The sequence below is a fragment of the Streptopelia decaocto genome (genome assembly GCF_964273445.1).
Source record: "Streptopelia decaocto genome assembly, chromosome: 4".
NCBI classification, from domain to species: Eukaryota; Metazoa; Chordata; class Aves; order Columbiformes; family Columbidae; genus Streptopelia; species Streptopelia decaocto.
In genome coordinates this window covers 14,665,778-14,681,594 of record NC_138658.1, presented here as the reverse complement: position 1 = coordinate 14,681,594, position 15,817 = coordinate 14,665,778, and positions in this window count along the sequence as shown.

Here is a 15,817-nt window from a genome sequence, read left to right as displayed (position 1 = left end):
TGGAGCATCTCCCTTATGAGGAAAGGCTGAGGGAGCTGGGGCTCTTTAGCTTGGAGAAGAGGAGACTGAGGGGTCACCTTACTAATGTTTATAAATATATAAAGGGGGAGTGTCACAAGGATGGAGCCAGGCTCTTCTCAGTGACAACCAATGGTAGGACGAGGGGTAATGGGTACAAACTGAAACACAGGAGGTTCCACTTAAATATGAGAAGAAACTTCTTCAAAGTGAGGGTGACAGACACTGGAACAGGCTGCCAAGGGAAGTTGTGGAGTCTCCTTCTCTGGAGGCATTCAAAACCCACCTGGACACCTTCCTGTGTAACCTCATCTGGGTGTTCCTACTCCGGCAAGGGGATTGGACTAGATGATCTTTCGAGGTCCCTTCCAATCCCTAATGTTCTGTGATTCTGTGAAAATGCTTGAGATCCCTAGGGAAGAGATCTGAGGCATACTCAGTGAGTAGCTCTGCTGCACTGTTCTTGGGAGCAGACATTGAATTATTTGACTTTGATGTTTTATTTGACTTATCTGTTTATCCGTGAATCAGTTCAGCAAGTTTAGATTTCCTTCTTAGAGCAACACTGTGCCAGTGGTGACATAGTGGCAGTGTGTCTGCAGCACAGCTTACAGCCTTTATCAGAATATTTTACTATTCTGCCCAGAATGGCATCAGTTACAAAGCAGACATTTGTCCAGTCATGACTCACAGTCACCATGCGACTGGCAACTTAGTAGAGCAAGGCATTAAAACATCCATCTGCTTTTGATCGTTTGCAGGGTGTTCTTTATTTGAACTAGGGAACGGTCTCTCATTTTTAGTTTTGAATCGTCCATTTATTGCAGTAGGGGAAGCTGCCATCCCTAAGTGAAAACTGGAGTTGGCCCATGAGGAACCAAGAAACAGATGGGGCATGGCATGGACAAACAAGGCTTAAATCCCTTCTCCCTGCAACACAGGGTGAGAATCCCCTGGAAGTGAACTCAGCCCAGTCTGTATTAGCTTCTGTGCAGAGCTGTTTCCCATGGGGCAATGTTGCTGCAGGAGCTGCAGCACACCTGAGATGACAGTGATATGGGCCTAAAATAGGTAACAGTGACTGAAGGTCTCTGTACAACACAGACTGATATCTGTCCCCTAGCAGAGAAGTACATATGTTAAACTCTGGGAGCAGAATTCTCTTGGCCACAGCAGAATTAATTTTTTAAGTCTCTCTGCACTTTTCTTACCTATATGGTGACTTTTGTTAAACATAAAGGGTTAATTGCCTCGCCTCCCTTCTGTGTCCTGGCAATGTGGTGTTTAGGTTCTCAAACCAAGTTAGCTGCTGAGAAATTTATCTAAGCTGTGGTTTGCATTTCAGTTTTTTTGTGATGTCTGGAATTGGTGGAGATAAAACATGGGCTTTATTTTCTGCACTTCATTATTTGTGGGTGACCTTTGTGAGTCTGGATCTACGTACTTAATTGTCTAGCTCTTAAGAATGTCTTTGTTAAGAGAACATGTAGGAATGTTAGCTTAATAGCTGTAAGATTTCTATGTGGAATAGTCAGGAAAGAAAAAAAAACCAACAGCTTGCCTTTTTTTTTTTGGGTATGAGCACGAACTTTCTAAAATGAAGTAATACTGATGATTCAGGACCACCAGAGGGCACTCTGGCTCTTTAAGTGTTCTTTATTCAGCTTTTACTTGTAAGGACTGTAGAAACGACAATCAAACCTTTGGAGGAAAAATACTGATTTATTTCTTGTGGAAGAAATTTAAAATAGATATATCTTTCCTTGCTTATCAATAGTCTTATCACAATCTTGGTATTAACTATGCACAAAGATATCACTGGTTTTGGAATGCATTTGTAAGATGTTAAAATGGGAAGATGCACCATACGTCTTTTCTGACACAGTTAGTTCTTGAAGATGATTTGAAAACAGAAGTATATCAGTATATCTGATATTTTTTCCCCACATTGGAAGTCTGATAATTCTACCAAGTAAAATACACGTAAACAACAGTATAATTTTTTTTTTTTTGTTTGTGCAAAGACATCTGCTGGTAAGCTCTCATGATTACTTCACTCCAAAAGCAGCCCATCTGAGCTGACAGAGAAAGGTGTTTAGGATTAGACTCCATATGTATTTGGCCATGTTCTAATTTTTATACAAGTAGTGCATTAACTGAGAGATCAGAAATCAATACATGAAATGTTTATCCTTGTGGTTTTGTTCCTGTGAGTTCCAATAGGAATGATTTTTGTCTGAACTAGTGATGTGCTGAACACCAATCACAATGAGTTTCTTCTAATGGAAAGGTTAATGTAATAACCTTTTATAACCTTTCTCAATTTCTCTTAAGTTCTTTCATCTGTTTTTAGACCTGGTATGGACCCATCTGATGAGATTCTGCGAACAGTGCTTTCCTTCTGTGCGTTAAACCTTACCAGATTCCCCAATAATAAAACTTTTGGCTTTTTTCTTCCACTGTTTTGCAGTTCCAGTACTGGTCTGTTGTTTAAGTGAAGGCAACCGATTGTTTAGAGTTGACTAAAGGATAAAGAAATGCCTCCATTTCATGTGCCTTTGACCACTGTAACTTACAAAGTGACTGTAATAAGATCACCACAACCCCATAGCCAAAAGTTGCACAGCCGAAGTGTATGACCCATTTTATTTGACTGTTCCTCCCTTTATGCAGAGCATTGCCTACACGGCAAAGAAAGACGGTCTTGGTAACAAATCCCCAGTTGTTGCATGCAGGCTTGGCTTCTCTTAGTGAGTCTCTGACAGGCAGAAGACTCTCAGGCAATTTCTGACTCAGCCCCAGCTCCCATCTTTTGCAGATTATAGGCTCTCTTCCTGGCCAGTGACCAAGAAATCCTTCTCTGCAAGCCTGATTCCTATTACTAGTGTAGGGGGGCAGAGCCCAGAGCACTTCGTTAACCCATTCTTGGCCAGAGTATGGTTTGCAGATTCCAACACCTTCGCTTATTTTCTTTCAAAACTTGTGATTAGGTGTATGCACATCTCTGTCTTCATATATATCAAATGCATACAGCCAAAGTACAGCAAGTTTTCTTTAAATTGTTTTGAAAGCACAGAGAATTGCGATTTTTGACAGTGGTAGAGAGTTAGAATAGCACTTGTTGAAGAACTGGTTAAAATATATTGTCAGTGCCTTAAGTTCACAAAACACTGAGTAGGAACTGTGGGGCTCGGGGGAAGAAGTGTTTTCATGGTCTGTGGAGGGCTGGCAGTTTGAAGTTATTCCCTCTGCATAAATATGGCAACATTTGTAAGCTACTCCAGATCACTTACTGGAATGTAAAGTCAGCAGAATTCTGCACTTTAGAAAATGTACAGCACGACCCCTGTAGAGGAAGTATTTTGTGCCTCAATAAGACAATATATTCAGCTATTTAGTTGCTTTATTTGTGTTCCGTAAGGCATGAATTGTGGTATATTTCCCTACTTTCTGTTTCTTCCTCACAGAAGAGCCTACGTCCTGAGCTGCTTCTCTTTATTGTCATGGCTGATCCATACACAATGCAAGGAAGGTTGTTTCACAGGATGGTGCAGTGGTTTTGCTATTTAGGAAAAACCATGCCTCTTTCTTAAATTTGGTTTCCTCCCCAGTATTGACTGGCAGCCAGGAGTCATGGTCAAGTCTTGAGTTCAAAACTCAACTGCAAATTAAAGATCAGAGCTGGTATCTAAACCGGCATCCAGAGCAGTGAGCAGGTCACTAGAATCCAAACCAGCCACTGTGCTAAGCACAGAACTGCCTAGAATTAACATGGGGAAATGATGAGGATAGGGTGAATGCTAAATTTGGACCATCATATGATTCAGTCTGGGCTTCAAGGCTTGCCCACCCACTTGGGACCTTCACTCTGGACCACTGTCTTTGGGATGATATTTGGATAATTTCTGGGTTGTGGCTGAAGCGCTTGCCCAGGATGTGTGGAGACTGGTTCAGTTCCTTTGCCTGTGAGGATTCAAGCTTCTCACCTATATACCTCAGTTATTTTCCCTGTCCTGGTCCTATTCCTTTCCTTTATCCAACAACTGTTCCATGCAAAATACAGAAGACCATCTGGCAACAAATGCAGTCTCTTCTTGAGCTCTGCTAATTGTGCCAGATGCCTTCCATGGATTCTCCAAACCACAGTAGTTTTAGTTCTCAAAATTCTGATGATACATAAAGATAGCAGAAAGTAATATAATGTGGTAAATTGATTTTTGGAGTGATTTCAAGGAATACAGAATACTTAAAGATATAAAATGTAATAGAAACTTGTGTCAGACAAACGAGAACACAGGAAATATGAGGTAATTTCCCTTTGGTATACTAAAAGTGTTATGGGCTATGTGGCTGCAGTGTTCCTCAGGAGGCTACAGTGGCATTTGTGGAACTACTTCTTGGTGCTCTCGTAATTCACACTGCATTGTCGTTTTTGATGTTGGACACCTTTGGTTTTTCTCCAACACTAGGTGAAATTAAGCTGTAAAGTATTCTTGGAGGAGCAATGTCCTGTATAACACTTGAAAGGTTAGCTGTGAGAGAAGTTCCAGTTGATATGTATTTGACTCACACTTGAGGACTCAGATATTCTGGTAAATGGGTCACTTTGGCATCAGTCTTCTGAAACGATGACAGTTTTTGTGGCTTCTTTGTTCAGTCTCACATTCAGCAACTTATATCCTATACATACATGCCAAACATCTGTGCCTATTACTTTTGTGTTATTTTGAAAATCTCTCTGTTCTTGACACTAGCATGGGGCATCAGGGAATCTGGTGAGATCAATTACTATTCTAGCTTTTAAATAAGGACGCTTGACACAAAAATAGCCCTGACCACTGATACTTCAGGCTCATAAATACTGGAAGTATAGTATTCTTCAAACTATTAAGAAGTATAATCAACCTTGTGGTTATAGCTTAGATACTGAAACAAGCAGCAAACACTGGTTACTGAAGACTGTTGCTGTTTCTCAGTTCTTCAGTTACTGATACAGAAGACACTGGGTAACCTGGAATTAAGGTCACAAAGCAGCTGAATCAAATCTGTATATTTAGAGGATTATATGAGATCAAAAGGTTAAAATGACACTTTCAAAGGCGTCCTTTCCATGCTTCCTGAAGATTCATCCTTTCTTTTATCACAGAAAGAAAGAAATGTAATCTTAGTCATCTGTAGTCAGAACACAATTATACTGACAATTGGGAGATAAATATGGCTCAGGACATCTTGTAAAAGGGACTGAAGTAAGTAATTATTCTTAGGAAGAGAACCAGTGTCAAGAACCATCAGTGAAATGTGCAGATACCTTTGCAAGACTTCCAAATTTCAGCAAAATTGTATCCTGAATAATGGTAGATTCAGGCTTTGCCAAAATGCAGCTTGGCAAATCTGTTACTTCCCATATGGAAAGCAACTGTTCAAGTAAGTTATATAATTATACATTATAACATTGCTTCTGTCCAAAACCTCGGGCTGTTGCAGGCATAAGCCAAGATTTTTTTTCTTTTCTTGCTCTAACTAGATTTTGTTGTTGTTATTCAATTAAATCCATAAGGGAATAAACAATCTCATTCTTTTTGCTTTCCAACCTCACCATTCCCATATCTGATGATTTACCATTCGCTGTTCTGAAACATGAGTTTTGGACTTGCTGCTGGATGTTGGTCTCCTGGACTTGAGACCAATGAAACAATAAGGATTTTTCTGCTGTAGTAAGCTCTGATTTCCTAACCCTTCGCTTCCAAACATGGATTCTGCAACTGATACTCTAACTTAAAGAAGTCGACATAAAGAAAATGAAGCAATTGGAAAACAAACAGATCTTCCCCTCATCTTGAATAAAAAGCACTAGAAGTATTCAGCACTTAGTGCTTGTCTTTCGAGCCCTTTCGCGAATACTTGCCTTATGCAACAGAAGCACACATTTAAAACTCATACCTCCAAAAGCAGGAAGAAAGGTCTGTATTTAGAAGAATAGTAGCCTAATTAACATGTAACTATACTAGATGTGGTAACCTGAGAAGGTAGTTGGTTAGCCCTGCAGGACCTGTTCATTTTCTTGCCAAGATACGTGCACTGCTTTTTAGATGGTGATGGCTGAGAGACCAAAGGACATGTGAATTTTATGTGAACAGATGACTTGCACTTTACCATAGCAGTTTTACATAAACTTTGATCTGGCATAATTTTGATCTGAGTTAAAACTAACCCAGCAAAAAGCTGTGCATGTTTAACCTGGATCATGGATAAATATGTGATTAATCCAGTTAATCTTGCTGCAGCCCAAAGACTTGTTCTGGCATGGGGGACAGAACAGTGCAGAAGGAGACACAGTTGCCTTTTCCTGTGACAGGTCCACTTTATGATGGATAAAATGCTTGTGTAAATATAAATGAACTTATTTAATTCTAGGGTTAAGTTTTCTGAACCTGTAAGAGAGGTCTCCTTTGCCAGTGGGCTGTTTAATGAGGGGCACAACTTACAGCAGCCCTGTAGAATTCTCCACTAGGGCTGAAACCCCCACAGCAATCTTGCCTGTGTTGGCTCCTGGATAGAATATATAACACCTCAGGGACCTGCAAATACTCAGTGCCTTGTAGAACCAGATTTGTGAAATAAAGATGAAGCTTTCACAGCATGTAGACCTTTTTGCTTGTACCTAAACGTTCCTCTGGCAATATGGAACATAGGGAAAAGATTCTGTGGAGTCATCCTATTTCACAAAGTATCTTCCTGCTCTGTAGACCTTCAGACTTACTGTGTTTCTTTGTGATGTATTTCCATGAGAAATAAAAGACATGGGGTACAGATTTGTGAGGCAAGCAACTGAACAAAGTAGTTTAAGTCATTGTAGTGGTACAGTGCTAATATAAGGTACTGATTTTGCTGCAGGAAACTTGGAAGTTGATTGTATATCACTGATAACAGCATCAATGATTCAAGACATAGCATATAATATATTTGGAACATGCTAGCTGGAAAAAAAACCCTTCTATTTACTAAAAGGGAGTAAATACGACTGCTGTTTTTATGTGAATGAGTGAAGTTGTGCTTCTGCAAGTGAGACGTAGGTAAATGTTGGGGTATGGCATAGATGCGTGAGCTACTCAGGGAGCTATATCAAGGAAGTGTGAGGAATTAGATGTAGTGATTGTTTTGAGCTGGAGGTAGACATAGCTATTTTCTCCTGACAGACACCTCACTGGACACATTTCCTCTGAACAGCTGTGGACATCTGGAATTCCAAAGCCTCTGCTCAGAGATTTGGTGCTTTGGCTTGTCCCAGGCCTTGTGTCAGGACATTTACCAAAGTGCATAGCCTGTTCATGATGTAAAACCCCTTATGGAGCAGGGGTGGTTCCACCTGCCCTTTTTCTGTTTGGCCCGCTGCGTCTTAACTACTGTGAGAGTTTCACAGTTCCTGGCTGAAGGTCCTTGGGCAGGTCAAGTTCAGGCTCCAGATTAGGATGAGACAGGGATATGTGTCACCTTGCCCCCACCTCCTCCCTAGCACACAGGGTGAGAGGGAGGTACATGAGCCGTGGGCTCCTCTCTGGATGGCTGGGGGGTGGCAGGGGACCGGGGATGTGGGGAACGATGCAGAATGACCCGCACTGCAACCTCAACATGGACGAGCAGGGCAACTCTGCGCCTCTCCAGGGCTGTCCCAGTGCTACCAAAGACATAGCTGTAGAAACCCCCAGGAAGCACTATATAGTCTCGTTTGCCCTTCCTGGTCCTTCGCCCAGTAAAATCCAAATGGATAAGCCCGGGAAGGAATTAATGAAGGGTTTATGGCTGATTTATTTACCTTCAGAAACAGTGAAATCAATGTGTTTAGGATTTTTATGAACACTCCTGTCTTCTCAAAAAGGTTTTGGTTTCAACAATATTATTGGGTTTTGTGAGGCACAGTTTCCCCTCAATTTAAACCACTGTTTTCATGGGAAATTTAATTAAAAAACGTATATGTCTTACTAAATGGGAGCCTGTACTACAAAAACAGTGGAGGTTTTCTGAAGCCAGTACTTGTCTGGTTCTGGCATTAGTGAAGGAATTGCTTTTAAAAGAGTTCTAATCTTATGAGAGCAAACCAGAACCAGGACCTGAAAACTTTAAATTTGTTTTAGAACGCTGTTATTATTTTTCAAGTTGAATCTAAATTTAACCTCTTCTTAGTGATATGTTTGAGCTGCCACGGCTTTAAAATCGTCTAGTTAGGTGCATTTATGCTGTACACCCCTTTGTAGTAGCTGTTCTCCATAGGACCACTGATAGGCTCCATAGAAGAGCTGCAGAAACCATCACATGCCTTCAGAGATGGTGCTGGCGAGGAGACCGGCGCCCTCAGCCATGGGCAGAAGACGGGGACACCCTCAGTTGGTGTTGCTGTTTGTCTTTTGAAGGAAAGTGGTTGAACCCAGGTTTCCTTGGCAGCTGCCATCAGCTACAATATAAGTACCAAAAGTGAGATAGCTTGTGTCCAGGAAAATCTTCTAACTCAAGTTTGTCTGCTTCATGTCCTCTTGCCCATGTATATTTCCCCCAAAATTGCCTTCTAAGTTGTTACCAGTGTAATCATACTTGGTTTATAATGGTTTCAGGTTAACTGGTATAAGTGACCTTGCTTTATTTTATAATTTATTGTGCTTCCCAGTTATTTGTGTGTATTAGTAGTTGGAACAAAATAGACTTCTCAGCTGGAATTTGAATATCAATAGGAAAATGTTGCCTCAGACTTTCAAGAATCATTGAGAGTTATTTATCTTTGAGAATCTTTAAGGGTTTTTTTCTCACTTTTTGTTTGTTATGCTACTACAGACTTATGTCTCACATTGCATATTAATCACAGGTTGACTGTTTCTTGAGACGTAATATCATATCACTCACAGCTTATACCTTATTTTCCTGTGTCCCTCTAAAATTACATATGTACATAAAACAGATTGGAGAAAGAAAGTCTACCTAGTAAAAATACACAAAGTTGCTGCATAACTCCCTGAAAACAGGGTCATTTGCATTCTAATACAGGCGTTTTGAACTGCAATTTCTATGTTGATATCTGCTTTCTAGAGGTGCCAGTGTAACATTCTAAAAGTACACGGTATTTCAATTAGATATTTCTGTTCAATATGGCAAGAACATAGACTTTTGGCTTAGGTCTGCAAAATCAAGGATCTTCCTCTGCTTCAGAGAAAACTTACCCCAGTGGACACTTCCTGAGTTGCTTCCCACCCTGATTATAATGCTCAGACATTATCCTCATTATTATGGTGGCTTTGAACTTTTCTTATGGAATAAGACTAAAATAACTTCCATATATTCTTATTTATATTTTTCCCCTCAAATGATAAAGCCATTTGTTAGTTTTAGAAGTAAAAGCTTTGTTTTTTTTTAAAGAAAGTTCCATGGCATTTGAAATAAAATATATAAAGTAGTTGACTTCCCAGCTGCTTAACAGTTCTGAGGGTCAGTCATAAAAAATTACTTTTCCAGTAGTCAAGATCATGAACAGTTTCTTTTCAAGCCTTTGAATTACTCTCTGAGCATTAATCACTTTTAATAAAAACAAACCCTCTTTTTAATTGTTGGAACTAAACGTTTTTAATTTTATTCACTTAAGCAAGTGGAAGGCTCCCATGGCTCTGACCAATGCTGGTTGTTATTTTTCTTTAAGGCAAGTTTTGACACTTAAAAAGGGCCACTGTTTAATAAATTAGGATTTTTATTAAATGGCTTAACAAAATAGTAAGTTTTCTTAATTTTTAAACCTGCTGTTGAAAAAGAGAGGTGCTAGCGGAAAAAAAGGCTGGCTTCGCACAGACCACCGACTGGTTGTGTTAGTCTGAATGGGAACACTAACCAAACTGTTTCTCTGCCATTGTGGTCAATTTAGCAGCTCTCATTCTTGAAGGGAACTCCTGGAATTCCCTCTCATCCCTCAGCTCCTGTGAGAGGTGCCCATTTCCGAAACTCTGTTTAGTGATACCTAATGAAATGTTCTGTTATTTCTGATTCCCAGACTTCTCCATAACTGTTCTCACAGCGGAGCTTATGAACTCAACAAAATGCCGGGTTTAACATGGACACTCTTTTTCTCATTCTCCTACAAGCTGCTGGATCTTTCAACAAGTACTTTTTAAAAATACTGATCATTATTTCCTTCCTTTCTTCTCCCTATACTTCCCTGAAAAATTCTATTTACACAGGCTCCAGTGATGCCCAGTTCTGCATCTTCCTGACAGTCTTGTCTGTACAAGCTCCTGGTACACATTCCTTCAGATTTTGTCAAGTTTGAGGTTAGACACATTTATAAGTCTAAATAATTTTGTTGGTTACCTGAATCTGCTCTGACAAATCATTTTGCTATTGAAAACCTCAGGATATAGAGTGATATGACTGGAACTGTATTGTCTGAAGTTAGTGTAGCTGAGCAGAAATGACAGAGTATTACCTTATGGAAATGAAACAGTATATGGAATCTATGCAAGAGTGAAACAAAAACAAGGAAAGGGGGCCTGAGAGTAAGAAAGTAGGGAGCCCTGAAGAAGGGATGTTACAGAAAGAGGAGTGTGGGCACTCAAAAGGAGTGGAGTGTGATAGTTTACCGTTTTCCATGTCCACCTGTGTCATAAACAGTTGTGTTAGAGTAACTGTTTCTCAGTTTGCTTAACATTTTGCATCCTCTCCAACTATTGCTTCATGCGGTTTTTGTTATTGGCAGGACAGAAACTGTATACCTATTGTACAGCTTTAACATCATTAGAAATATGTAGTGCTCAACATAAATTCATCCTGAGGGTCCTGAACTAAAGTATGTGATGAGAGGTATGATCTGCCCAGGGAATCCAAACCATGGAAAGAAAATAGGGACACTGAAACTCTTGAAAACATGAGCAGTTTTTCCCAATAATATTTTTTCTTTGATTTTTTTTTCACGTTACAGTTTATTTTCTTTGAGGCTTAACTTATTTTTTTTTTTACATTCTACTCTATGTGTGTATCTATGTGCACAAATACAGAAGGTATCCTCAGTCCCTTTCTTTCTCCCCTTCCCTATTGTCTTCTTGCAGCTGCAAAACTGAAGCCGGTTATTACACAATTCATCCCTCTTCAGACACTTAGAAGAATTCCATAGAGTGCCCAAATCATTATGTTGTTTAAGTAGCAATAACATTTTTGTATGTTAACTTAAATGCTTTCTGATTTCTAGTTCTAGGTCTTTTTTCTTACCAACCTTATCAAGGTCTCAAAGGTTAGTTTAAAAATGCCCAAAGATTTTGATGTAGACCCTCAGATCTATAAAAAAGGGCTATGTGCAAAACTCTAAATTTTGATCACAAGTTTCACAGGAACACTGGCACAGTTGTCAGTGTAACTGAAACCTGAATACTCTGAAGCTTCTGTATCTCATCAAATCCCTGGATTAACTTCCTTTTGGAACTCAGTCCAGGCCTCCTTTCTGCGAATGCCCCTGTTCTCAATCTGTTAATAGTTCCTTACTCTGCCCTTGCCTGCTTTTCACCAGATTTATTCAGCCATATCCATCACCTGAAGGCTATTGGAGCTCCCAGCAAATACAGGCATAGGGAATTTGAGCTTTGAAGTTTTATAACTACTGATCAGCTTGAAGTCTGGTGAAGAAGTAGGAGAGCAAGCTTTAGGCACCATGTAAAACTAAAGAGTACTGAGACCTTTTGAAGCTAAACCTAACTATGTTTTTGGATGTCAGATTGTAGTTCTAAGATGAAAATCATTACAGTGACTTTACTGGTAGCTACTTAATGTTTTTTAGGATTTTGTGTGTTTGTTTCCAAAAGTGAAAGAAAAAATTAAATTAAAACTCTGAAATATTTTACAAAACAGGCAGGGACAGAACATCTATATTATCTTGTTTTCCTTCCTCTCTCCCATTATGTCATATAGCTTCCTTCCTGTAAAAATTACACTGCTATCTTACCACTTTACCATTATGAGCATTGAGCTCTCTCTTCTGTATCCCTGGACTTTTCTATGACAGTTTATCTTAATAATATGAAATCAGCTGTCAAACATTGTTTGGAAATGCTGAGACAAATAGTCTTCCTGACCCTTATTGGTTACTCCATCACTACAACACAGAATAATCAATGTACGTATCGTTTAATTGTTTACTTCTAATATGCTCAATGAAATATATATTAAAAGCTAGAGACAATGCCAAGGAAGAGAATATTTGTGAAACAAAGGCAGGGAATGTAGAAGAACAGCTTTGACGTGATTCTTACAGAATCCCTATTTATGGAAGAAGACACTAGACTGAAAGTTTTACCTGAAACAAGCAGGCTTCTCCCTTCCCAGGAGGAGTATTACATTTTTGAGGTGGTGCATGCAAGTTTAATCTTCAAAAATGTTTTTTCTTCTTCAGCTAGTCAAGTTCTTCCTTTAAAGGCATGCTGAATAATATTGTTTTTTTTAGGGATAAAATGTTTAATGTTATGAAAAAGTATTTTTTGTTCCCATAAAATGGAAAGGTACTGTCAAATGACACACCTGAATGTGGATAACTGTTGAGAACCACTATAGATAGATAAAGAGGTCACATAATCAATGTGACAGCAGAGAAAATATGTGTATTTATTTGGTCTTCAATTAAGACAGTAACATTCCTCTTATTAGATTTTATCTTAAAATACTCAACTGTATAAAATTGCTCTTGATAGATGACCAGACTTTATAAATTTGCTCTTACTGAACCTTTGGATAGCATTACTTGGTTTGATTAATAGCTAAACCCACAATGTTAGATTAGTAATTAAATTGCTACTATGTATCATAAATTCACACAATCAGCATATTTTACAGATATCATTAATTCTCAAAATGACCTGGTAAAAGAGATAACAGTATTTTGTAGATCAAGAAAATGACTGATTTTACAGAGTAAGAAAAATTCCTCTAAGGGATTTTTTAGAGCAAAAGATTCTGGAATGCATCAAATGTGAATGTTGAACCCCGGCTACTCAAGGCATCACTGACCTTCTCTGGTGTGGTGTCAATATTACCTGCATTTTGAGATTAAGAATTATTTTTGATTAATCTATGCAGAGCATATATTTTGCCTGGTGCCCGCTTGTTACGTAAACATCTGTCATATGATTGTGGGATAACTGGTTAACGCTGTGTCCATTATTTGGCATAATATATAATTCCTCTCCTATCTTGCTCTCCAAATATTTTGCAAGAAGCCATATAGAATCTGTACTCTAACAGAAGATCCTACATCAGAAGTGCAGGAAACTTATCAGAAATATAAAAGGTATATGGCAGGCTTGGTGAAATTCTCATATATAGGTATGGTAGGAAAAGTCCACTGATTTGCCTGCAATCAGTGCTATGGCACTTTTGCACCTTTGTCAGTCAGTAACACAAAGCAGAACTGGTGGTGTTTTGTGGTTTTGTTCTTGTTGTTTGGTTTGTTTTTTTTTTTTTTTAATGCAGAGCAAGCTGTGAGAGACCTTTGGAATGAGTTGAAGTTTGTCTGTGAGCTCAGTTTGTGCTTCTCATGCAACCATATCAAAAGCATCTAGAACATTCTATCACCACAGTCTTGCGAGATGACATTAAAATTTCCATGTGATGGAAAATAGATGTGTTGATTGCTCTTTTCTGAAAATGGTTGCATATCAGAGAAAAGGTCAGATTGATATTCCAACTGATATACTAAACAAAATCAAGCTTATATTTCTGTAGGAACATAAATTGTCTTCTGGACTCTTCAAAATGAGTGGGGCACTGGCAGAGAAAAATCCTAATACAGGGTATCTCCCTGAGCACATGGTGAGATTGCAGTCAGACTGGCTTACAGCTAAGCAAAGACAGCTATAGGGGCCAGCTAGTCCAGTGACTGGCTTGTTCACCGGTCCAAAGGGTTGGTTTGTGAATGCCAGTAATAGTCCATGATTATAGAGGTGAGAGAGATTGAAAACTACCAAGAAGACACTTTTATTTAAGAGGTAAAAGCACAGCTGGAGCTGGAGTATGTATGTGTCAGACTATCATTCTCCCCCTGGCAACCAAGTGTAGCTCATCCAATCTGTGCAGCCATGGGAACACTGGCTCCCCTGTTGAATATGGTGGTCACAGGGCTTCAAAACCAGAGACCACTATTCTCAAGGCATCTGATAGATTCTGTGGTATTACAGTACACAAGGAGTTAGTATGGTTTAGTGAATATATGCTATAAGAAATCTGGGCATTTCTTGTGTTTCAAACCTATTTGGCTTAGAGCCCCTGGATGGAACATAACCTCCCTCTTTCTCTTCCTTCAGAATCAACCCAGGTCAGCGATTTCTTTGTGGAGGTTAAATTGCACCATTTAATTACCTCCCTTAATTCAAGGCAGTTCTAAACACAAACCCTTGGGAATGAAACAAAAGGAAAAGCTATAAAACACAATAAAGAGAAAATATGAAACACATTATTTGTCTTAAAAAAATATTCTTAATATGTAAACAGTGCGGAGGCTTTTGTGAATAGTGGCTGCAAATCTGACAGTTGCCCTCTGAGGCCACAGATTCCTCCCAGGTTTCCTGCTAAAACATGAACAGATGAGAAAGGAGTTCTTTTAGTTCTCAGCGTATAACGGTCTATTGCACTAAATTTCTGTAATCGGTGGGGTGCTTTGTCAAACATATAGCTCTTTTTCACAGAGACAGGAATAAGAATGTTCAGATTTTTTTTTTTTTTCTAATTACTTTTTGTGGCTGGTGCAAAACTGACCATTTTCCTTCCATTTAGCCAAATGCTATCATTTCTTTGCATGTGAATTAACACTTAGGAGACCTCAACCACCTTTTGCTGCAACACAGAACATGTGGTCAGAGCATGGATGCTCTGGTGTTCAGAGCAAGTGCCACAGCTGGTGGTCGGGCACTCTGTGCTGAAGTGGGGGCGCTGATTATTTTTAAGCACTTTACAACAAGGCCTCTTTTCAGTCATATTGGAACCACTATATATTTAAAGGGTTCTTGAAATTTGTCGCTTTCAGTATGTAACATTTTCCTAAACTGGCTAGTGACATCTTAGACAGCCTTTCCTTTTGCTGTGAATTCCCAGGGCTTTGTCCATTATGAGAAATGGTTGTGTCTGAAGTCCTCATTCATGACCTCTTCTGAGCAGCGTATGGGCTGGGAGGGAGGGTAGGAAGTGGAATAAGCCTGCTGTATAGATTACAGCTTTGTAGCAGCCTATTGCCAGGAACCAGCGATATTCTTAACTCTTCAGATCCATTTAAGATATATTTTCTGCTCTGCTTCTGTCTTGCCAGTTCCAGTTTTGGAAGAAATCTTATTGCAGTAAATGGCTATGCTAAAGCGAGTAACAACTACTGACTTAAGGATTTGCAAGTTTAGCACTCTGCCTTACAAGAAAAATATCACTTCCTGATGCTAGCACGTTAGGTAGTAGAAATTGCCCAGTGAAGATCCTACTTATAGAAAAGGGAATGCTAAAAATCTAAATCCTGAACTCTTGTTTTCCACTTGCTATGAAAAAATATAAATGTCATAAAGATGAATCAAAGACATAAACAGATCAAACGCCTTCATTTTCCAAGCTGTTTTATCAATACTATTTTTTAGTGGATATCGGTCAAATATTTTGTCTATGCTACCAATCTTTGCAAACATCTGCGAGACACTTTGGGGGGCCTACTCGCTGAAAGCTGGTCTTAGGGACAGCTAAACAGTCAGTGGAATCAATCAGAACTCATCATACCCTCATTGAAGACTCTTTTCTCACTCTTTTTTAAGTTCTT